The sequence below is a fragment of the Cavia porcellus genome, unplaced genomic scaffold, assembly GCF_034190915.1.
Source record: "Cavia porcellus strain 051 isolate PalLab524CR breed Dunkin Hartley unplaced genomic scaffold, mCavPor4.1 scaffold_2, whole genome shotgun sequence".
Classification (NCBI taxonomy): domain Eukaryota; kingdom Metazoa; phylum Chordata; class Mammalia; order Rodentia; family Caviidae; genus Cavia; species Cavia porcellus.
The window spans coordinates 152,193,206-152,218,532 of record NW_026947485.1 but is presented as its reverse complement, the minus strand read 5'-3'; positions in this window follow the sequence as shown (position 1 = coordinate 152,218,532).

The following is a 25,327-nucleotide window of genomic DNA, read 5'->3' as shown; positions in this document are numbered from 1 at the left end:
TTTTCAGAAAACTATTCTACATTGCCACTGGATGTTTCCTGACCTCCCCATGCTGACCACCCCGTGCTGCTTTTCTCCATCCTACATTGCTACTCACTTCCTATCCTAAATCAGGCCTTCCGATTAACACCACCCCGTGATGTTTTTCTCACTCCTACTAGTGAATGGCCTGTTAGAAAGCCTTACAATGCGCCCCACCCCGCTTTTTTTTTCAGAAACCTATCCTACATTGCCACTGCATGTTTCCTGACCTCCCCATGCTGACCACCCCGTGGTGCTTTTCTCCATCCTATAATGCCACTCACTGCCTATCCTAAGTCACGCCCTTCGATTCACACCACCCCGTGATATTGTTCTCACTCCTAGTAGTGAATGGCCTGTTAGAAAGCCTTACAATGCCCACCACCCTGTGATGTTTATCCAAAACCTATTCTGCATTGCCACTGCATGTTTCCTTGCCTCCCCATAATGACAAACCCGAGGTGCTTTTCTCCATCCTACATTGCCACTCACTGCCTATCCTAATTCAGAACATCTGATTCACACCACCCCGTGATGTTTTTCTCACTCCTACTAGTGAATGGCATGTTAGAAACCCTTACAATGCACACCACCCCGTGTTGTTTTTCAGAAACCTATCCTACATTGCCACTGCATGTTTCCTGACATCCCCATGCTGACCACCCTGTGGTGCTTTTCTCCATCCTACATTGCCACTCAATGCCTATTCTAATTCAGGCCCTCTGATTCACACCACCCTGTGATGTTTTTCTCACGCCTACTAGTGAATGGCGTGTTACAAACCCTTACAATGCGTACCACCCAGTGATGTTTATTAGAAACCTATTCTACATTGCCACTGCATGTTTCCTTGCCTCCCCATAATGACAAACCCGTGGTGCTTTTCTCCATCCTACATTGCCACTCACTGCCTATCCTAATTCAGAACATCTGATTCACACCACCCCGTGATGTTTTTTTCACTCCTACTTGTAAATGGCTTGTTAGAAAGCATTACAATGCCCACAACCCCGCGATGTTGTTCAGAAACCTATCTTACATTGTCATTGCATGTTTCCTGACACTCCAATGCTCACCAACCCTTGGAGGTTTCCTCCATCCTACATTGCCACTCACTGTCTGACTTGATTCAGGCCCTCTGAATCACACCACACCGTGATATATTTCTCACTCCTACTAGTGAATGGCCTGGTAGAAACCCTTACAATGCTCACTACCCCACGATGTTTTTCAGAAACCTATCCTATATTGCCACTGCATGTTTCCTGACCTCCGCATCCTGACCACCCCATTGTGCTTTTCTCCATCCTTCATTGCCACTCACGGCCTATCCTGATTCAGGCTCTGCGATTCACACCACACCATGATGTTTTTCTCACTCCTACTGGTGAATATCCTACTACAAAACCTTACAATGCGCACAACCCCGCGATGTTTTTCATAAACATATCCTACATTACAATTGCATGTTTCCTGACCTCCCAATGCTCACAAACAAGGGTGGTTTTCTCAAACCTACATTGCAACTCACTGTCTATCTTGATTCAGGCTCTCCGATTCACACCACCAGGTGATGTATTTCTCACTAATACTAGTGAATGGCCTGTTAGAAACCCTAACAATGTGCACTACACCGCGAAGTTTTTGAGAAACCTATCATTCATTGCCACTGCATGATTCCTGACCTCCCCATCCTGACCACCCCGTGGAGCATTTCTCCATCCTACATAGCAACTCATGGCCTATCCTGATTCAGGCCCTCCATTTCACACCACCCCGTGATGTTTTTCTCACTCCTGCTAGTAAATGGCCTGTTAGAAGCCCTTACAATGTGCACTAATCCGCGATGTTTTTTAGAAACCTATCCTACTTTGCCACTGCATGTTTCCTGAGCTCCCCATCCTGACCACACCGTGGTGCTTTTCTCCTTTCTACATTGCCACTCACTGCCTATCCTAATTCAGACCCTCCGATTCACACCACCCCGTGATGTTTTTCTCACGCCTACTAGTGAATGTCCTGTTAGAAAGCCTTATAATGCGCACCACCTGGCGATGTTTTTGAGAAACCTATCCTACATTGTCAATGCATGTTTCCTGACCTCCCCATGCTGACGACCCCGTGGTGCTTTTCTCCATCCGACGTTGCCACTTACTGTCTATCTTGATTCAGGCCCTCCGATTCACACCAAACCATGATGTATTTCTCACTCCTACTAGTGAATGGCCTGTTAGAAACCCTTACATTGTGCACCACCACGCGATGTTTTTCAGAAACCTATCCCACATTGCCAGCATGTTTCATGACCTCCCCATCCTGACCACCCCGTGGTGCTTTTCTCCATTCTACATTACCACTCACTGCCTATCCTCATTCAGGCCCTCTGATTCACACCACGCTGTGATGTTTTTCTCACTTCTACTAGTGAATGGCCTTTTAGAAACGCTTACAATGCACACCACCCCGCTATGTTTTTCAGAAACCTATCCTACATTGCCACTGCATGTGTCTTGACCTCCCCATGCTGACCACACCACGGTGCTTTTCTCCATCCTACATTGCCACTCACTGCCTATACTGATTCAGGCCCTCTCATTCAAATCACGGTGTTATGTTTTTCTCACTCCTACTCGTGAATGGCCTGTAAGAAACCCTTACAATGCACACCACCCCGTGATGTTTTTCAGAAACCTATCCTACATTGCCACTGCATGTTTCCTGACCTCCCCATGCTGACCACCCTGTGGTGCTTTTCTCCATCCTACATTGCCACTCAATGCCTATTCTAATTCAGGCCCTCCGATTCACACCACCCTGTGATGTTTTTCTCACTCCTACTAGTGAATGGCGTGTTACAAACCCTTACAATGCGCACCACCCAGCGATGTTTATTAGAAACCTATTCTACATTGCCACTGCATGTTTCCTTGCCTCCCCATGATGACCAACTCCTGGTGCTTTTCTCCATCCTACATTGCCACTCACAGCCTATTCTAATTTAGGCCCTCCGATTCACACCACCCCGTGATGTTTTTTTCACTCCTACTTGTAAATGGCTTGTTAGAAAGCATTACAATGCCCACAACACCGCGATGTTGTTCAGAACATCTTACATTGTCATTGCATGTTTCTTACATTGTCATTGCATGTTTCCTGACACTCCAATGCTCACCAATCCATGGTGGTTTTCTCCATCCTACATTGCCACTCACTGTCTAACGTTATTCAGGCCCTCTGAATCACACCACACCGTGATGTATTTCTCACTCCTACTAGTGAATGGCCTGGTAGAAACCCTTACAATGCGCACTACCCCACGATGTTTTTCAGAAACCTATCCTATATTGCCACTGCATGTTTCCTGACCTCCGCATCCTGACCACCCCATTGTGCTTTTCTCCATCCTACATTGCCACTCACGGCCTATCCTGATTCATGCCCTCAGATTCACACCAGCCCGTGATGTTTTTCCCAGTCCTACTATTGAAAGGCCCTTTATAAACCCTTACAATGAGCACCACACCGCGATGTTTTTCAGAATCCTATCCAATATTGCCACTGCATGTTTCCTGACATCCCCATGGTAACCACCCCATGGTGCTTTTCTCCATCTGACATTGCCACTCACTGTCTATCTTGATTCAGGCCCTCTGATTCACACCACACCATGATGTATTTCTCACTCCTACTAGTGAATGGCCTGTTAGAAACCCTTACAATTCGAACCACCCCGTGATGTTTTTCAGAAACCTATCCTACATTGCCATTGCATGTTTCCTGACCTCCCCATGTTGACCACCCCGTGGTGCTTTTCTCCATTCTTCATTGCCACTCACTGCCTATCTTCATTCAGTCCCTCCGATTCACACCACCCCGTGATTTTTTTCGCACTCCTACTGATGAATGGCCTGCTACAAAATCTTACAATGTGCACAAACCCACGATGTTTTTCAGAAACCTATCATACATTGCCATTGCATGTTTCCTGACCTCCCAATGCTCACCAACCTGTGGTGCTTTTCTCCATCCTACATTGCAACTCACTGTCTATCTTGATTCAGGCTCTCTGTTTCACACCACACCATGATGTATTTCTCACTCCTACTAGTGAATGGCCTGTTAGAAACCTTTATAATGCGCACTTCACCGCGATGATTTTGAGAAACCTATCCTGCATTGCCACTGCATGTTTCCTGTCCTCCCCATCCTGACCACCCCGTGGGGCATTTCTCCATCCTACATTGCCACTCACGGCCTATCCTGATGCAGGCCATCCGATTCACACCACCCCGTGATGTTTTTCTCACTCCTGCTAGTGAAAGGCCTTTTAGAAACCCTTACAATGAGCACCACCCCGCGATGTATGTCAGAAACCTATCCTACATTGCCATTACATGTATCCTGACCTCCCCTTGGTGACCACTCCGTGGTGCTTTTCTCGATCCGACGTTGCCACTCACTGTCTATCTTGATTCAGGCCCTCCGATTCACACCAACCTGTGATGTTTTTCTCACCCCTACAAGTGAATGGCCTGCTACAAACGTTTACAATGCACTCCACCCCGCGATGTTTTCAGAAACCTATCCTACATTGCCAATGCATATTTCCTGACCTCCCCATCCTGACCACCCCGTGGTGCTTTTCTCCATCCTACATTGCCACTCACTGCCTATCCTAATTCAGGCCCTCCGATTCACACCACTCCGTGATGTTTTTCTCACTAATTCTAGTGAATGGCCTGTTAGAAACCCTTACAATGTGCACTATACCGCAAAATTTTTGAGAAACCTATCATTCATTGCCACTGCATGATTCCTGACCTCCCCATCCTGACCACCCCATGGAGCATTTCTCCATCCTACATTGCAACTCATGGCCTATCCTGATTCAGGCCCTCCATTTCACACCACCCCGTGATGTTTTTCTCACTCCTGCTAGTAAATGGCCTGTTTGAAGCCCTTACAATGTGCACTAACCCACGATGTTTTTTAGAAACCTATCCTACTTTGCCACTGCATGTTTCCTGAGCTCCCCATCCTGACCACCCTGTGGTGCTTTTCTCCATTCTACATTGCCACTCACTGTCTATCCTGATTCAAGCCCTCTGATTCAATGCACGCCGTTATGTTTTTCTCACTCCTACTAGTGAATGGCCTGAAAGAAACTCTTACAATGCGCACCACCACGCGATGTTTTTCAGAAACCTATCCTACATTGACACAGCATGTTTGCTGACCACCCCAGGCTGACCACACCGTGGTGCTTTTCTCCATTTTACATTGCCACTCACTGCCTATCCTAATTCAGACCCTCCGATTCACACCACCCCGTGATGTTTTCTAACACCTACTAGTGAATGTTCTGTTAGAAAACCTTACAATGCGCACCACCTGGCGATGTTTTTGAGAAACCTATACTACATTGTCAATGCATGTTTCCTGACCTCCCCATGCTGACGACCCCGTGGTGCTTTTCTCCATCCGACGTTGCCACTTACTGTCTATCTTGATTCAGGCCCTCTGATTCACACCAAACCATGATGTATTTCTCACTCCTACTAGTAAATGGCCTGTTAGAAACCCTTAAAATGTGCACCACCACGCGATGTTTTTCAGAAACCTATCCCACATTGCCACTGCATGTTTCCTGACCTCCCCATCCTGACCACCCCGTGGTGCTTTTCTCCATTCTACATTGCCACTCACTGCTTATCCTTATTCAGGCCCTCTGATTCACACCACCCTGTGATGTTTTTCTCACTTCTACTAGTGAATCTCCTTTTAGAAATGCTTACAATGCGCACCAACCCGCTATGTTTTTCAGAAACCTATCCTACATTGCCACTGCATGTGTCTTGACCTCCCCATGCTGACCACACCATGGTGCTTTTCTCCATCCTACATTGCCACTCACTGCCTATTCTGATTCGGGTCCTCTCATTCAAATCACGCCGTTATGTTTTTCTCACTCCTACTAGCAAATGGCCTGTAAGAAACCCTTAAATTGTGCACCACCCCGCGATGTTTTTCAGAAAACTATCCTACATTGACCCAGTATGTTTCCTGACGACCCCATGCTGACCACACCGTGGTGCTTTTCTCCATTTTACATTGCCACTCACTGCCTATCCTAATTTAGACCCTCCGATTCACACCGCCCTGTGATGTTTTTCTCACTCCTACTAGTGAATAGCCAGTTAGAAACCCTTACAATGCGCACCACCCCGTGATGTTTTTCAGAAAACTATTCTACATTGCCACTGCATGTTTCCTGACCTCCCCATGCTGACCACTCCTTGCTGCTTTTCTCCATCCTACATTGCTACTCACTTTCTATCCCAAATCAGGCCTTCCAATTAACACCACCCCGTGATATTTTTCTCACTCCTACTAGTGAATGGCCTGTTCGAAAGCCTTACAATGCGCCCCACCCCACTTTTTTTTTTCAGAAACCTATCCTACATTGCCACTGCATGTTTCCTGACCTCCCCATGCTGACCACCCCGTGGTGCTTTTCTCCATCCTACAATGCCACTCACTGCCTATCTTAAGTCAGGCCCTGCGATTCACACCACCCCGTGATATTGTTCTCACTCCTACTAGTGAATGGCCTGTTAGAAAGCCTTACAATGCACACCACCCCGTGATGTTTTTCAGAAACCTATCCTACATTGCCACTGCATGTTTCCTGACCTCCCCATGCTGACCACCCTGTGGTGCTTTTCTCCATCCTACATTGCCACTCAATGCCTATTCTAATTCAGGCCCTCCGATTCACACCACCCTGTGATGTTTTTCTCACTCCTACTAGTGAATGGCGTGTTACAAACCCTTACAATGCGCACCACCCAGCGTTGTTTATTAGAAACCTATTCTACATTGCCACTGCATGTTTCCTTGCCTGCCCATGATGACCAACTCGTGGTGATTTTCTCCATTCTACATTGCCACTCACAGCCTATTCTAATTTAGGCCTTCCGATTCACACCACCCCGTGATGTTTTTTTCACTCCTACTTGTAAATGGCTTGTTAGAACGCATTACAATGCCCACAACCCCGCGATGTTGTTCAGAAACCTATCTTACATTGTCATTGCATGTTTCCTGACACTCTAATGCTCACCAACCCGTAGTGGTTTTCTCCATCCTACATTGCCAATCGCTGTCTAACTTGATTCAGGCCCTCTGAATCACACCACACCGTGATGTATTTCTCACTACTACTAGTGAATAGCCTGGTACAAACCCTTAGAATGCGCACTACCCCACGATGTTTTTCAGAAACCTATCCTATATTGCCACTGCATGTTTCCTGACCTCTACATTCTGACCACCCCATTGTGCTTTTCTCCATCCTACATTGCCACTCACGGCCTATCCTGATTCAAGCTCTGCGATTCACACCACCCCATGATGTTTTTCTCACTCCTACTGGTGAATATCCTGCTACAAAACCTTACAATGCGCACAACCCCGCGATGTTTTTCATAAACCTATCCTACATTACCATTGCATGTTTCCTGACCTCCCAATGCTCACAAACAAGGGTGGTTTTCTCAATCCTACATTGCCACTCACTGTCTATCTTGATTCAGGCTCTCCGATTCACACCACCAGGTGATGTATTTCTCACTAATACTAGTGAATGGCCTGTTAGAAACCCTTAAAATGTGCACTACACTGCGAAGTTTTTGAGAAACCTATCATTCATTGCCACTGCATGATTCCTGACCTCCCCATCCTGACCACCCAGTGGAGCATTTCTCCATCCTACATTGCAACTCATGGCCTATCCTTATTCAGGCCCTCCATTTCACACCACCCCGTTTTTTTTCTCACTCCTGCTAGTAAATGGCTTGTTAGAAACAAATACAATGCGCACCACCCTGCTTTTTTTTTTTCAGAAACCTATCCTACATTGCCACTGCATGTTTCCTGACCTCCCCATACTGACCACCATGTGGTGCTTTTCTCCATCCTACATAGCCAACCAATGCCTATATTATTACAGGCCCTACGATTCACACTACCCCGTGAAGTTGTTCTCACTCCTACTACTGAATGGCCTGTAAGAAACCCATACAATGCGCACCAACCCGCGATGTTTATCAGAAACCTATTCTACATTGCCACTGCATGTTTCCTGACATCCCCATGCTGACCACCCCGTGGTGCTTTTCTCCATTCTACATTGCCACTCACTGCCTATCATAATTCAATCCTCCGATTCACACCACCCCGTGATGTTTTTCTCACTCCTACTAGTGAATGGCCTGTTAGAAACCATTACAATTCTCACCAACCTGCGATGTTTTTCAGAAACCTATCCTACATTTTCAATTCATATTTCCTGACCTCCCCATTCTGACCACCCCGTGGTGCCTTTCTCCATCCTACATTGCCACTCACTGCCTATCCTGAATCAGGACCTCTGATTCACAACACGCCGTGATGTTTTTCTCACTCCTACTAGTGAATGGCCTGTTAGAAACCCTTATAATGCACACCAACCTGCGATGTTTTTCAGAAACCTATCCTACATTTTTAATTCATATTTCCTGACCTCCCCATTCTGACCACCCCGTGGTGCCTTTCTCCATCCTACTTTGCCACTCACTGCCTATCCTAATTCAAAACATCTGATTCACACCACCCCGTGATGTTTTTCTCACTCCTACTAGTGAATGGCCTGTTAGAAACCCTTATAATGCACACCAACCTGCGATGTTTTTCAGAAACCTATCCTACATTTTCAATTCATATTTCCTGACCTCCCCATTCTGACCACCCCGTGGTGCCTTTCTCCATCCTACTTTGCCACTCACTGCCTATCCTAATTCAAAACATCTGATTCACACCACCCCGTGATGTTTTTCTCACTCCTACTAATGAATGGCCTGTTAGAAACATTTCAATGGGCACCACAACGTGACGTTTTTCAGAAAACTATCCTACATTGCCACTGCATGTTTCCTGACCTCACCATGCTGACGACCCCGTGGTGCTTTTCTCCATCCGATGTTGCCACTCACTGTCTATCTTGATTCAGGCCCTCCGATTCACACCAAACCATGATGTATTTCTCACTCCTACTAGTGAATGGCCTGTTAGAAACCCTTACAATGCGCACCACCCCGTGATGTTTTTCAGAAAACTATTCTACATTGCCACTGCATGTTTCCTGACCTCCCCATGCTGACCACCCCGTGCTGCTTTTCTCCATCCTACATTGCTACTCACTTCCTATTCCAAATCAGGCCTTCCGATTAAAACCACCCCGTGATGTTTTTCTCACTCCTACTAGTGAATGGCCTGTTAGAAAGCCTTACAATGCACACCACCCCGGTTTTTTTTCAGAAACCTATCCTACATTGCAACTGCATGTTTCCTGCCCTCCCCATGCTGACCACCCCATGGTGCTTTTCTCCATCCTACATTGCCACTCACTGCCTATCCTAAGTCAGGCCCTTCGATTCACACCACCCCGTGATATTTTTCTCACTCCTACTAGTGAATGGCCTGTTAGAAAGTCTTACAATGCCCACCACCCAGTGATGTTTATCCAAAACCTATTCTGCATTGCCACTGCATGTTTCCTTGCCTCCCCATAATGACAAACCCGTGGTGCTTTTCTCCATCCTACATTGCCACTCACTGCCTATCCTAATTCAGAACATCTGATTCACACCACCCCGTGATGTTTTTCTCACTCCTACTAGGGAATAGCATGTTAGAAACCCTTACAATGCACACCACCCCGTGATGTTTTCCAGAAACCTATCCTACATTGCCACTGCATGTTTCCTGACCTCCCCATGCTGACCACCCTGTGGTGCTTTTCTCCATCCTACATTGCCACTCAATGGCTATTCAAATTCAGGCCCTCTGATTCACACCACCCCGTGATGTTTGTCTCACGCTTACTAGTGAATGTCCTATTAGAAAGCCTTACAATGCGCACCACCTGGCGATGTTTTTGAGAAACCTATACTACATTGTCAATGCATGTTTCCTGACCTCCCCATGCTGACGACCCCGTGGTGCTTTTCTCCATCCGACGTTGCCACTTACTGTCTATCTTGATTCAGGCCCTCCGATTCACACCAAACCATGATGTATTTCTCACTCCTACTAGTGAATGGCCTGTTAGAATCTCTTACAATGTGCACCACCACGCGATGTTTTTCAGAAACCTATCCCACATTGCCACTGCATGTTTCCTGACCTCCCCTTCCTGACCAACCCATGGTGCTTTTCTTCATTCTACATTGCCACTCACTGCCTATCCTGATTCAGGCCCTCTGATTCACACCACCCTGTGATGTTTTTCTCACTTCTACTAGTGAATGGCCTTTTAGAAACGCTTACAATGCGCACCACCCCGCTATGTTTTTCAGAAACCTATCCTACATTGCCACTGCATGTGTCTTGACCTCCCCATGCTGACCACACCACGGTGCTTTTCTCCATCCTACATTGCCACTCACTGCCTATACTGATTCAGGCCCTCTCATTCAAATCACGCCGTTATGTTTTTCTCACTCCTACTAGTGAATGGCGTGTAAGAAACCCTTACAATGTGCACCACCCCGCGATGTTTTTCAGAAAACTATCCTACATTGACACAGTATGTTTCCTGACGACCCCATGCTGACCACACCGTGGTGCTTTTCTCCATTTTACATTGCCACTCACTGCCTATCCTAATTTAGACCCTCCGATTCACACCACCCCGTGATGTTTTTCTCACTCCTACTAGTGAATGGCCTGTTAGAAAGCCTTACAATGCGCACCACCTGGCGATGTTTTTCAGAAACCTATCCGACATTGTGAATGCATGTTTCCTGACCTAACCATGCTGACGACCCCGTGGTGCTTTTCTCCATCCGACGTTGCCACTCACTGTCTATCTTAATTCAGGCCGTCCGATTCACACCAAACCATGATGTATTTCTCACTCCTAATAGTGAATGGCCTGTTAGAAACCCTTACAATGCGCACAACCCCGTGATGTTTTTCAGAAAACTATTCTATATTGCCACTGCATGTTTCCTGAGCTCCCTATGCTGACCACCCCGTGCTGCTTTTCTCCATCCTACATTGCTACTCACTTCCTATCCCAAATCAGGCCTTCCAATTAACACCATCCCGTGATGTTTTTCTCACTCCTAGTAGTGAATGGCCTGTTAGAAAGCCTTACAATGCCCACCACCCAGTGATGTTTATCCAAAACCTATTCTGCATTGCCACTGCATGTTTCCTTGCCTCCCCATAATGCAAACCCGAGGTGCTTTTCTCCATCCTACATTGCCACTCACTGCCTATCCTAATTCAGAACATCTGATTCACACCACCCCGTGATGTTTTTCTCACTCCTACTAGGGAATAGCATGTTAGAAACCCTTACAATGCACACCACCCCGTGATGTTTTCCAGAAACCTATCCTACATTGCCACTGCATGTTTCCTGACCTCCCCATGCTGACCACCCTGTGGTGCTTTTCTCCATCCTACATTGCCACTCAATGGCTATTCTAATTCAGGCCCTCTGATTCACACCACCCTGTGATGTTTTTCTCACTCCTACTAGTGAATGGCGTGTTACAAACCCTTACAATGCGTACCACCCAGTGATGCTTATTAGAAACCTATTCTACATTGCCACTGCATGTTTCCTTGCCTCCCCATGATGACCAACTCGTGTTGCTTTTTTCCATCCTACATTGCCACTCACAGCCTATTCTAATTTAGGCCCTCCGATTCACACCACCCCGTGATGTTTTTTTCACTCCTACTTGTAAATGGCTTGTTAGAAAGCATTACAATGCCCACAACCCCGCGATGTTGTTCAGAAACCTATCTTACATTGTCATTGCATGTTTCCTGACACTCCAATGCTCACCAACCCGTGGTGGTTTTCTCCATCCTACATTGCCACTCACTGTCTAACTTGATTCAGGCCCTCTGAATCACACCACACCGTGATGTATTTCTCACTCCTACTAGTGAATGGCCTGGTCGAAACCCTTACAATGCGCACTACCCCACGATGTTTTTCAGAAACCTATCCTATATTGCCACTGCATGTTTCCTGACCTCCGCATCCTGACCACCCCATTGTGCTTTTCTCCATCCTACATTGCCACTCACGGCCTATCCTGATTCAGGCTCTGCGATTCACACCACCCCATGATGTTTTTCTCACTCCTACTGGTGAATATCCTGCTACAAAACCTTACAATGCGCACAACCCCGCGATGTTTTTCATAAACCTATCCTACATTACCATTGCATGTTTCCTGACCTCCCAATGCTCACAAACCAGGGTGGTTTTCTCAATCCTACATTGCCACTCACTGTCTATCTTGATTCAGGCTCTCCGATTCACACCACCAGGTGATGTATTTCTCACTAATACTAGTGAATGGCCTGTTAGAAACCCTTACAATGTGCACTACACCGCGAAGTTTTTGAGAAACCTATCATTCATTGCCACTGCATGATTCCTGACCTCCCCATCCTGACCACCCCGTGGAGCATTTCTCCATCCTACATTGCAACTCATGGCCTATCCTGATTCAGGCCCTCCATTTCACACCACCCCGTGATGTTTTTCTCACTCCTGCTAGTAAATGGCCTGTTAGAAGCCCTTACAATGCTCTCTGACCCGCGATGTTTTTTAGAAACCTATTCTACTTTGCCACTGCATGTTTCCTGAGCTCCCCATCCTGACCACCCCATGGTGCCTTTCTCCATTCTACATTGCCACTCACTGCCTCTCCTGATTCAGTCCCTCTGATTCAATATACGCCGTTATGTTTTTCTCACTGCTACTAGTGAATGGCCTGTAAGAAAACCTTACAATGCGCACCACCCCGCGATGTTTTTCAGAAACCTAACCTACATTGACACAGCATGTTTCCTGACCACCCCATGCTGACCACACCGTGGTGCTTTTCTCCATTTTACATTGCCACTCACTGCCTATGCTAATTCAGACCCTCCGAATCACACCACCCCGTGATGTTTGTCTCACGCTTACTAGTGAATGTCCTGTTAGAAAGCCTTACAATGCGCACCACCTGGCGATGTTTTTGAGAAACCTATCCTACATTGTCAATGCATGTTTCCTGACCTCCCCATGCTGAAGACCCCGTGGTGCTTTTCTCCATCCGACGTTGCCACTTACTGTCTATCTTGATTCAGGCCCTCCGATTCACACCAAACCATGATGTATTTCTCACTCCTACTAGTGAATGGCCTGTTAGAAACTCTTACAATGTGCACCACCACGCGATGTTTTTCAGAAACCTATCCCACATTGCCAGTGCATGTTTCCTGACCTCCCCTTCCTGACCAACCCATGGTGCTTTTCTCCATTCTACATTGCCACTCACTGCCTATCCTGATTCAGGCCCTCTGATTCACACCACCCTGTGATGTTTTTCTCACTTCTACTAGTGAATGGCCTTTTAGAAATGCTTACAATGCACACCACCCCGCTATGTTTTTCAGAAACCTATCCTACATTGCCACTGCATGTGTCTTGACCTCCCCATGCTGACCACACCACGGTGCTTTTCTCCATCCTACATTGCCACTCACTGCCTATACTGATTCAGGCCCTCTCATTCAAATCACGCCGTTATGTTTTTCTCACTCCTACTAGTGAATGGCGTGTAAGAAACCCTTACAATGTGCACCACCCCGCGATGTTTTTCAGAAAACTATCCTACATTGACACAGTATGTTTCCTGACGACCCCATGCTGACCACACCGTGGTGCTTTTCTCCATTTTACATTGCCACTCACTGCCTATCCTAATTTAGACCCTCCGATTCACACCACCCCGTGATGTTTTTCTCACTCCTACTAGTGAATGGCCTGTTAGAAAGCCTTACAATGCGCACCACCTGGCGATGTTTTTCAGAAACCTATCCGACATTGTGAATGCATGTTTCCTGACCTAACCATGCTGACGACCCCGTGATGCTTTTCTCCATCCGACGTTGCCACTCACTGTCTATCTTGATTCAGGCCCTCCGATTCACACCAAACCATGATGTATTTCTCACTCCTAATAGTGAATGGCCTGTTAGAAACACTTACAATGCGCACCACCCCGTGATGTTTTTCAGAAAACTATTCTATATTGCCACTGCATGTTTCCTGAGCTCCCTATGCTGACCACCCCGTGCTGCTTTTCTCCATCCTACATTGCTACTCACTTCCTATCCCAAATCAGGCCTTCCGATTAACACCATCCCGTGATGTTTTTCTCACTCCTAGTAGTGAATGGCCTGTTAGAAAGCCTTACAATGCCCACCACCCAGTGATGTTTATCCAAAACCTATTCTGCATTGCCACTGCATGTTTCCTTGCCTCCCCATAATGCAAACCCGAGGTGCTTTTCTCCATCCTACATTGCCACTCACTGCCTATCCTAATTCAGAACATCTGATTCACACCACCCCGTGATGTTTTTCTCACTCCTACTAGTGAATGGCATGTTAGAAACCCTTACAATGCACACCACCCCGTGATGTTTTTTAGAAACCTATCCTACATTGCCACTGCATGTTTCCTGACATCCCCATGCCGACCACCCTGTGGTGCTTTTCTCCTTCCTACATTGCCACTCAATGCCTACTCTAATTCAGGCCCTCCGATTCACACCACCCTGTGATGTTTTTCTCACTCCTACTAGTGAATGGCGTGTTACAAACCCTTACAATGCGTACCACCCAGTGATGTTTATTAGAAACCTATTCTACATTGCCACTACATGTTTCCTTGCCTCCCCATAATGACAAACCGTGGTGCTTTTCTCCATCCTACATTGCCACTCACTGCCTATCCTAATTCAGAACATCTGATTCACACCACCCCGTGATGTTTTTTTCACTTCTACTTGTTAATGGCTTGTTAGAAATCATTACAATGCCCACAACCCCGCGATGTTGTTCAGAAACCTATCTTACATTGTCATTGCATATTTCCTGACACTCCAATGCTCAACAACCCGTGGTGGTTTTCTCCATCCTACATTGCCACTCACTGTCTAACTTGATTCAGGCCCTCTGAATCACACCACACCGTGATGTATTTCTCACTTCTACTAGTGAATGGCCTGGTAGAAACCCTTACAATGCGCACTACCCCACGATGTTTTTCAGAAACCTATCCTATATTGCCACTGCATGTTTCCTGACCTCCGCATCCTGACCACCCCATTGTGCTTTTCTCCATCCTACATTGCCACTCACGGCCTATCCTGATTCAGGCTCTGCGATTCACACCACCCCATGATGTTTTTCTCACTCCTACTGGTGAATATCCTGCTACAAATCCTTACAATGCGCACAACCACGCGATGTTTTTCATAAACCTATCCTACATTACCATTGCATGTTTCCTGACCTCCCAATGCTCACAAACCAGGGTGGTTTTCTCAATCCTACATTGCCACTCACTGTCTATCTTGATTCAGGCTCTCCGATTCACACCACCAGGTGATGTATTTCTCACTAATACTAGTGAATGGCCTGTTAGAAACCCTTACAATGTGCACTACACCGCGAAGTTTTTGAGAAACCTATCATTCATTGCCACTGCATGATTCCTGACCTCCCCATCCTGACCACCCCGTGGAGCATTTCTCCATCCTACATTGCAACTCATGGCCTATCCTGATTCAGGCCCTCCATTTCACACCACCCCGTGATGTTTTTCTCACTCCTGCTAGTAAATGGCCTGTTAGAAGCCCTTACAATGCTCTCTAACCCGCGATGTTTTTTAGAAACCTATTCTACTTTGCCACTGCATGTTTCCTGAGCTCCCCATCCTGACCACCCCATGGTGCCTTTCTCCATTCTACATTGCCACTCACTGCCTCTCCTGATTCAGGCCCTCTGATTCAATATACGCCGTTATGTTTTTCTCACTCCTACTAGTGAATGGCCTGTAAGAAAACCTTGCAATGCGCACCACCCCGCGATGTTTTTCAGAAACCTAACCTACATTGACACAGCATGTTTCCTGACCACCCCATGCTGACCACACCGTGGTGCTTTTCTCCATTTTACATTGCCACTTACTGCCTATGCTAATTCAGACCCTCCGATTCACACCACCCCGTGATGTTTGTCTCACGCTTACTAGTGAATGTCCTGTTAGAAAGCCTTACAATGCGCACCACCTGGCGATGTTTTTGAGAAACCTATCCTACATTGTCAATGCATGTTTCCTGACCTCCCCATGCTGAAGACCCCGTGGTGCTTTTCTCCATCCGACGTTGCCACTTACTGTCTATCTTGATTCAGGCCCTCCGATTCACACCAAACCATGATGTATTTCTCACTCCTACTAGTGAATGGCCTGTTAGAAACTCTTACAATGTGCACCACCACGCGATGTTTTTCAGAAACCTATCCCACATTGCCACTGCATGTTTCCTGACCTCCCCATCCTGACCACCCCGTGGTGCTTTTCTCCATTCTACATTGCCACTCACTGCCTATCCTGATTCAGGCCCTCTGATTCACACCACCCTGTGATGTTTTTCTCACTTCTACTAGTGAATGGCCTTTTAGAAAGGCTTACAATGCGCACCACCCCGCTATGTTTTTCAGAAACCTATCCTACATTGCCACTGCATGTGTCTTGACCTCCCCATGCTGACCACACCATGGTGCTTTTCTCCATCCTACATTGCCACTCACTGCCTATCCTGATTCAGGCCCTCTCATTCAAATCACGCTGTTATGTTTTTCTCACTCCTACTAGTGAATGGCGTGTAAGAAACCCTTACAATGTGCACCACCCCGCGATGTTTTTTCGAAAACTATCCTACATTGACACAGTATGTTTCCTGCCGACCCCATGCTGATCACACCGTGGTGCTTTTCTCCATTTTACATTGCCACTCACTGCCTATACTAATTTAGACCCTCCGATTCACACCACCCCGTGATGTTTTTCTCACTCCTACTAGTGAATGGCCTGTTAGAAAGCCTTACAATGGGCACCACCTGGCGATGTTTTTCAGAAACCTATCCGACATTGTCAATGCATGTTTCCTGACCTCCCCATGCTGACGACCCCATGGTGCTTTTCTCCATCCCACGTTGCCACTCACTGTCTATCTTGATTCAGGCCCTCCGATTCACACCAAACCATGATGTATTTCTCACTCCTACTAGTGAATTGCCTGTTAGAAACCCTTACAATGCGCACCACCCCGTGATGTTTTTCAGAAAACTATTTTACATTGCCACTGCATGTTTCCTGACCTCCCCATGCTGACCACCCCTTGCTGCTTTTCTCCATCCTACATTGCTACTCACTTCCTATCCCAAATCAGGCCTTCCGATTAACACCACCCCGTGATGTTTTTCTCTCTCCTACTAGTGAATGGCCTGTTAGAAAGCCTTACAATGCGCACCACCCCGCTTTTTTTTTTCAGAAACCTATCCTACATTGCAACTGCATGTTTCCTGACCTCCCCATGCTGACCACCCCGTGGTGCTTTTCTCCATCCTACATTGCCACTCACTGCCTATCCTAAGTCAGGTCCTTCGATTCACACCACCCCGTGATATTTTTCTCACTCCTACTAGTGAATGGCCTGTTAGAATTCCTTACAATGCCCACCACCCAGTGATGTTTATCCAAAACCTATTCTGCATTGCCACTGCATGTTTCCTTGCCTCCCCATAATGACAAACCCGTGGTGCTTTTCTCCATCCTACATTGCCACTCACTGCCTATCCTAATTCAGAACATCTGATTCACACCACCCCGTGATGTTTTTCTCACTCCTACTAGGGAATAGCATGTTAGAAACCCTTACAATGCACACCACCCCGTGATGTTTTCCAGAAACCTATCCTACATTGCCACTGCATGTTTCCTGACCTCCCCATGCTGACCACCCTGTGGTGCTTTTCTCCATCCTACATTGCCACTCAATGGCTATTCTAATTCAGGCCCTCTGATTCACACCACCCTGTGATGTTTTTCTCACTCCTACTAGTGAATGGCGTGTTACAAACCCTTACAATGCGTACCACCCAGTGATGCTTATTAGAAACCTATTCTACATTGCCACTGCATGTTTCCTTGCCTCCCCATGATGACCAACTCGTGTTGCTTTTTTCCATCCTACATTGCCACTCACAGCCTATTCTAATTTAGGCCCTCCGATTCACACCACCCCGTGATGTTTTTTTCACTCCTACTTGTAAATGGCTTGTTAGAAAGCATTACAATGCCCACAACCCCGCGATGTTGTTCAGAAACCTATCTTACATTGTCATTGCATGTTTCCTGACACTCCAATGCGCACCAACCCGTGGTGGTTTTCTCCATCCTACATTGCCACTCACTGTCTGACTTGATTCAGGCCCTCTGAATCACACCACACCGTGATGTATTTCTCACTCCTACTAGTGAATGGCCTGGTCGAAACCCTTACAATGCGCACTACCCCACGATGTTTTTCAGAAACCTATCCTATATTGCCACTGCATGTTTCCTGACCTCCGCATCCTGACCACCCCATTGTGCTTTTCTCCATCCTACATTGCCACTCACGGACTATCCTGATTCAGGCTCTGCGATTCACACCACCCCATGATGTTTTTCTCACTCCTACTGGTGAATATCCTGCTACAAAACCTTACAATGCGCACAACCCCGCGATGTTTTTCATAAACCTATCCTACATTACCATTGCATGTTTCCTGACCTCCCAATGCTCACAAACCAGGGTGGTTTTCTCAATCCTACATTGCCACTCACTGTCTATCTTGATTCAGGCTCTCCGATTCACACCACCAGGTGATGTATTTCTCACTAATACTAGTGAATGGCCTGTTAGAAACCCTTACAATGTGCACTACACCGCGAAGTTTTTGAGAAACCTATCATTCATTGCCACTGCATGATTCCTGACCTCCCCATCCTGACAACCCCGTGGAGCATTTCTCCATCCTACATTGCAACTCATGGCCTATCCTGATTCAGGCCCTCCATTTCACACCACCGCGTGATGTTTTTCTCACTCCTGCTAGTAAATGGCCTGTTAGAAGCCCTTACAATGCGCACTAACCCGCGATGTTTTTTAGAAACCTATCCTACTTTGCCACTGCATGTTTCCTGAGCTCCCCATCCTGACCACCCCGTGGTGCTTTTCTCCATTCTACATTGCCACTCACTGCCTATCCTGATTCAGGCCCACTGATTCAATACACGCCGTTATGTTTTTCTCACTTCTACTAGTGAATGGCCTGTAAGAAACCCTTACAATGCGCACCACCCCGCGATGTTTTTCAGAAACCTATCCTACATTGACACAACATGTTTCCTGACCACCCCATGCTGACCACACCGTGGTGCTTTTCTCCATTTTACATTGCCACTCACTGCCTATCCTAATTCAGACCCTCCGATTCACACCACCCCGTGATGTTTGTCTCACGCTTACTAGTGAATGTCCTATTAGAAAGCCTTACAATGCGCACCACCTGGCGATGTTTTTGAGAAACCTATACTACATTGTCAATGCATGTTTCCTGACCTCCCCATGCTGACGACCCCGTGGTGCTTTTCTCCATCCGACGCTGCCACTTACTGTCTATCTTGATTCAGGCCCTCCGATTCACACCAAACCATGATGTATTTCTCACTCCTACTAGTGAATGGCCTGTTAGAAACTCTTACAATGTGCACCACCACGCGATGTTTTTCAGAAACCTATCCCACATTGCCACTGCATGTTTCCTGACCTCCCCTTCCTGACCAACCCATGGTGCTTTTCTTCATTCTACATTGCCACTCACTGCCTATCCTGATTCAGGCCCTCTGATTCACACCACCCTGTGATGTTTTTCTCACTTCTACTAGTGAATGGCCTTTTAGAAACGCTTACAATGCGCACCACCCCGCTATGTTTTTCAGAAACCTATCCTACATTGCCACTGCATGTGTCTTGACCTCCCCATGCTGACCACACCACGGTGCTTTTCTCCATCCTACATTGCCACTCACTGCCTATACTGATTCAGGCCCTCTCATTCAAATCACGCCGTTATGTTTTTCTCACTCCTACTAGTGAATGGCGTGTAAGAAACCCTTACAATGTGCACCACCCCGCGATGTTTTTCAGAAAACTATCCTACATTGACACAGTATGTTTCCTGACGACCCCATGCTGACCACACCGTGGTGCTTTTCTCCATTTTACATTGCCACTCACTGCCTATCCTAATTTAGACCCTCCGATTCACACCACCCCGTGATGTTTTTCTCACTCCTACTAGTGAATGGCCTGTTAGAAAGCCTTACAATGCGCACCACCTGGCGATGTTTTTCAGAAACCTATCCGACATTGTGAATGCATGTTTCCTGACCTAACCATGCTGACGACCCCGTGGTGCTTTTCTCCATCCGACGTTGCCACTCACTGTCTATCTTAATTCAGGCCGTCCGATTCACACCAAACCATGATGTATTTCTCACTCCTAATAGTGAATGGCCTGTTAGAAACCCTTACAATGCGCACAACCCCGTGATGTTTTTCAGAAAACTATTCTATATTGCCACTGCATGTTTCCTGAGCTCCCTATGCTGACCACCCCGTGCTGCTTTTCTCCATCCTACATTGCTACTCACTTCCTATCCCAAATCAGGCCTTCCGATTAACACCATCCCGTGATGTTTTTCTCACTCCTAGTAGTGAATGGCCTGTTAGAAAGCCTTACAATGCCCACCACCCAGTGATGTTTATCCAAAACCTATTCTGCATTGCCACTGCATGTTTCCTTGCCTCCCCATAATGCAAACCCGAGGTGCTTTTCTCCATCCTACATTGCCACTCACTGCCTATCCTAATTCAGAAAATCTGATTCACACCACCCCGTGATGTTTTTCTCACTCCTACTAGGGAATAGCATGTTAGAAACCCTTACAATGCACACCACCCCGTGATGTTTTCCAGAAACCTATCCTACATTGCCACTGCATGTTTCCTGACCTCCCCATGCTGACCACCCTGTGGTGCTTTTCTCCATCCTACATTGCCACTCAATGGCTATTCTAATTCAGGCCCTCTGATTCACACCACCCTGTGATGTTTTTCTCACTCCTACTAGTGAATGGCGTGTTACAAACCCTTACAATGCGTACCACACAGTGATGCTTATTAGAAACCTATTCTACATTGCCACTGCATGTTTCCTTATCTCCCCATGATGACCAACTTGTGTTGCTTTTTTCCATCCTACATTGCCACTCACAGCCTATTCTAATTTAGGCCCTCCGATTCACACCACCCCGTGATGTTTTTTTCACTCCTACTTGTAAATGGCTTGTTAGAAAGCATTACAATGCCCACAACCCCGCGATGTTGTTCAGAAACCTATCTTACATTGTCATTGCATGTTTCCTGACACTCCAATGCTCACCAACCCGTGGTGGTTTTCTCCATCCTACATTGCCACTCACTGTCTAACTTGATTCAGGCCCTCTGAATCACACCACACCGTGATGTATTTCTCACTCCTACTAGTGAATGGCCTGGTAGAAACCCTTACAATGCGCACTACCCCACGATGTTTTTCAGAAACCTATCCTATATTGCCACTGCATGTTTCCTGACCTCCGCATCCTGACCACCCCATTGTGCTTTTCTCCATCCTACATTGCCACTCACGGCCTATCCTGATTCAGGCTCTGCGATTCACACCACCCCATGATGTTTTTCTCACTCCTACTGGTGAATATCCTGCTACAAAACCTTACAATGCGCACAACCCCGCGATGTTTTTCATAAACCTATCCTACATTACCATTGCATGTTTCCTGACCTCCCAATGCTCACAAACCAGGGTGGTTTTCTCAATCCTACATTGCCACTCACTGTCTATCTTGATTCAGGCTCTCCGATTCACACCACCAGGTGATGTATTTCTCACTAATACTAGTGAATGGCCTGTTAGAAACCCTTACAATGTGCACTACACCGGGAAGTTTTTGAGAAACCTATCATTCATTGCCACTGCATGATTCCTGACCTCCCCATCCTGACCACCCCGTGGAGCATTTCTCCATCCTACATTGCAACTCATGGCCTATCCTGATTCAGGCCCTCCATTTCACACCACCCCGTGATGTTTTTCTCACTCCTGCTAGTAAATGGCCTGTTAGAAGCCCTTACAATGCTCTCTAACCCGCGATGTTTTTTAGAAACCTATTCTACTTTGCCACTGCATGTTTCCTGAGCTCCCCATCCTGACCACCCCATGGTGCCTTTCTCCATTCTACATTGCCACTCACTGCCTCTCCTGATTCAGGCCCTCTGATTCAATATACGCCGTTATGTTTTTCTCACTGCTACTAGTGAATGGCCTGTAAGAAAACCTTACAATGCGCACCACCCCGCGATGTTTTTCAGAAACCTAACCTACATTGACACAGCATGTTTCCTGACCACCCCATGCTGACCACACCGTGGTGCTTTTCTCCATTTTACATTGCCACTCACTGCCTATGCTAATTCAGACCCTCTGAATCACACCACCCCGTGATGTTTGTCTCACGCTTACTAGTGAATGTCCTGTTAGAAAGCCTTACAATGCGCACCACCTGGCGATGTTTTTGAGAAACCTATCCTACATTGTCAATGCATGTTTCCTGACCTCCCCATGCTGAAGACCCCGTGGTGCTTTTCTCCATCCGACGTTGCCACTTACTGTCTATCTTGATTCAGGCCCTCCGATTCACACCAAACCATGATGTATTTCTCACTCCTACTAGTGAATGGCCTGTTAGAAACTCTTACAATGTGCACCACCACGCGATGTTTTTCAGAAACCTATCCCACATTGCCAGTGCATGTTTCCTGACCTCCCCTTCCTGACCAACCCATGGTGCTTTTCTCCATTCTACATTGCCACTCACTGCCTATCCTGATTCAGGCCCTCTGATTCACACCACCCTGTGATGTTTTTCTCACTTCTACTAGTGAATGGCCTTTTAGAAATGCTTACAATGCACACCACCCCGCTATGTTTTTCAGAAACCTATCCTACATTGCCACTGCATGTGTCTTGACCTCCCCATGCTGACCACACCACGGTGCTTTTCTCCATCCTACATTGCCACTCACTGCCTATACTGATTCAGGCCCTCTCATTCAAATCACGCCGTTATGTTTTTCTCACTCCTACTAGTGAATGGCGTGTAAGAAACCCTTACAATGTGCACCACCCCGCGATGTTTTTCAGAAAACTATCCTACATTGACACAGTATGTTTCCTGACGACCCCATGCTGACCACACCGTGGTGCTTTTCTCCATTTTACATTGCCACTCACTGCCTATCCTAATTTAGACCCTCCGATTCACACCACCCCGTGATGTTTTTCTCACTCCTACTAGTGAATGGCCTGTTAGAAAGCCTTACAATGCGCACCACCTGGCGATGTTTTTCAGAAACCTATCCGACATTGTGAATGCATGTTTCCTGACCTAACCATGCTGACGACCCCGTGGTGCTTTTCTCCATCCGATGTTGCCACTCACTGTCTATCTTGATTCAGGCCCTCCGATTCACACCAAACCATGATGTATTTCTCACTCCTAATAGTGAATGGCCTGTTAGAAACACTTACAATGCGCACCACCCCGTGATGTTTTTCAGAAAACTATTCTATATTGCCACTGCATGTTTCCTGAGCTCCCTATGCTGACCACCCCGTGCTGCTTTTCTCCATCCTACATTGCTACTCACTGCCTATCCCAAATCAGGCCTTCCGATTAACACCATCCCGTGATGTTTTTCTCACTCCTAGTAGTGAATGGCCTGTTAGAAAGCCTTACAATGACCACCACCCAGTGATGTTTATCCAAAACCTATTCTGCATTGCCACTGCATGTTTCCTTGCCTCCCCATAATGCAAACCCGAGGTGCTTTTCTCCATCCTACATTGCCACTCACTGCCTATCCTAACTCAGAACATCTGATTCACACCACCCCGTGATGTTTTTCTCACTCCTACTAGTGAATGGCATGTTAGAAACCCTTACAATGCACACCACCCCGTGATGTTTTTTAGAAACCTATCCTACATTGCCACTGCATGTTTCCTGACATCCCCATGCCGACCACCCTGTGGTGCTTTTCTCCTTCCTACATGCCTACTCTAATTCAGGCCCTCCGATTCACACCACCCTGTGATGTTTTTCTCACTCCTACTAGTGAATGGCGTGTTACAAACCCTTACAAGGCGTACCACCCAGTGATGTTTATTAGAAACCTATTCTACATTGCCACTACATGTTTCCTTGCCTCCCCATAATGACAAACCGTGGTGCTTTTCTCCATCCTACATTGCCACTCACTGCCTATCCTAATTCAGAACATCTGATTCACACCACCCCGTGATGTTTTTTTCACTTCTACTTGTTAATGGCTTGTTAGAAATCATTACAATGCCCACAACCCCGCGATGTTGTTCAGAAACCTATCTTACATTGTCATTGCATATTTCCTGACACTCCAATGCTCAACAACCCGTGGTGGTTTTCTCCATCCTACATTGCCACTCACTGTCTAACTTGATTCAGGCCCTCTGAATCACACCACACCGTGATGTATTTCTCACTTCTACTAGTGAATGGCCTGGTAGAAACCCTTACAATGCGCACTACCCCACGATGTTTTTCAGAAACCTATCCTATATTGCCACTGCATGTTTCCTGACCTCCGCATCCTGACCACCCCATTGTGCTTTTCTCCATCCTACATTGCCACTCACGGCCTATCCTGATTCAGGCTCTGCGATTCACACCACCCCATGATGTTTTTCTCACTCCTACTGGTGAATATCCTGCTACAAAACCTTACAATGCGCACAACCACGCGATGTTTTTCATAAACCTATCCTACATTACCATTGCATGTTTCCTGACCTCCCAATGCTCACAAACCAGGGTGGTTTTCTCAATCCTACATTGCCACTCACTGTCTATCTTGATTCAGGCTCTCCGATTCACACCACCAGGTGATGTATTTCTCACTAATACTAGTGAATGGCCTGTTAGAAACCCTTACAATGTGCACTACACCGCGAAGTTTTTGAGAAACCTATCATTCATTGCCACTGCATGATTCCTGACCTCCCCATCCTGACCACCCCGTGGAGCATTTCTCCATCCTACATTGCAACTCATGGCCTATCCTGATTCAGGCCCTCCATTTCACACCACCCCGTGATGTTTTTCTCACTCCTGCTAGTAAATGGC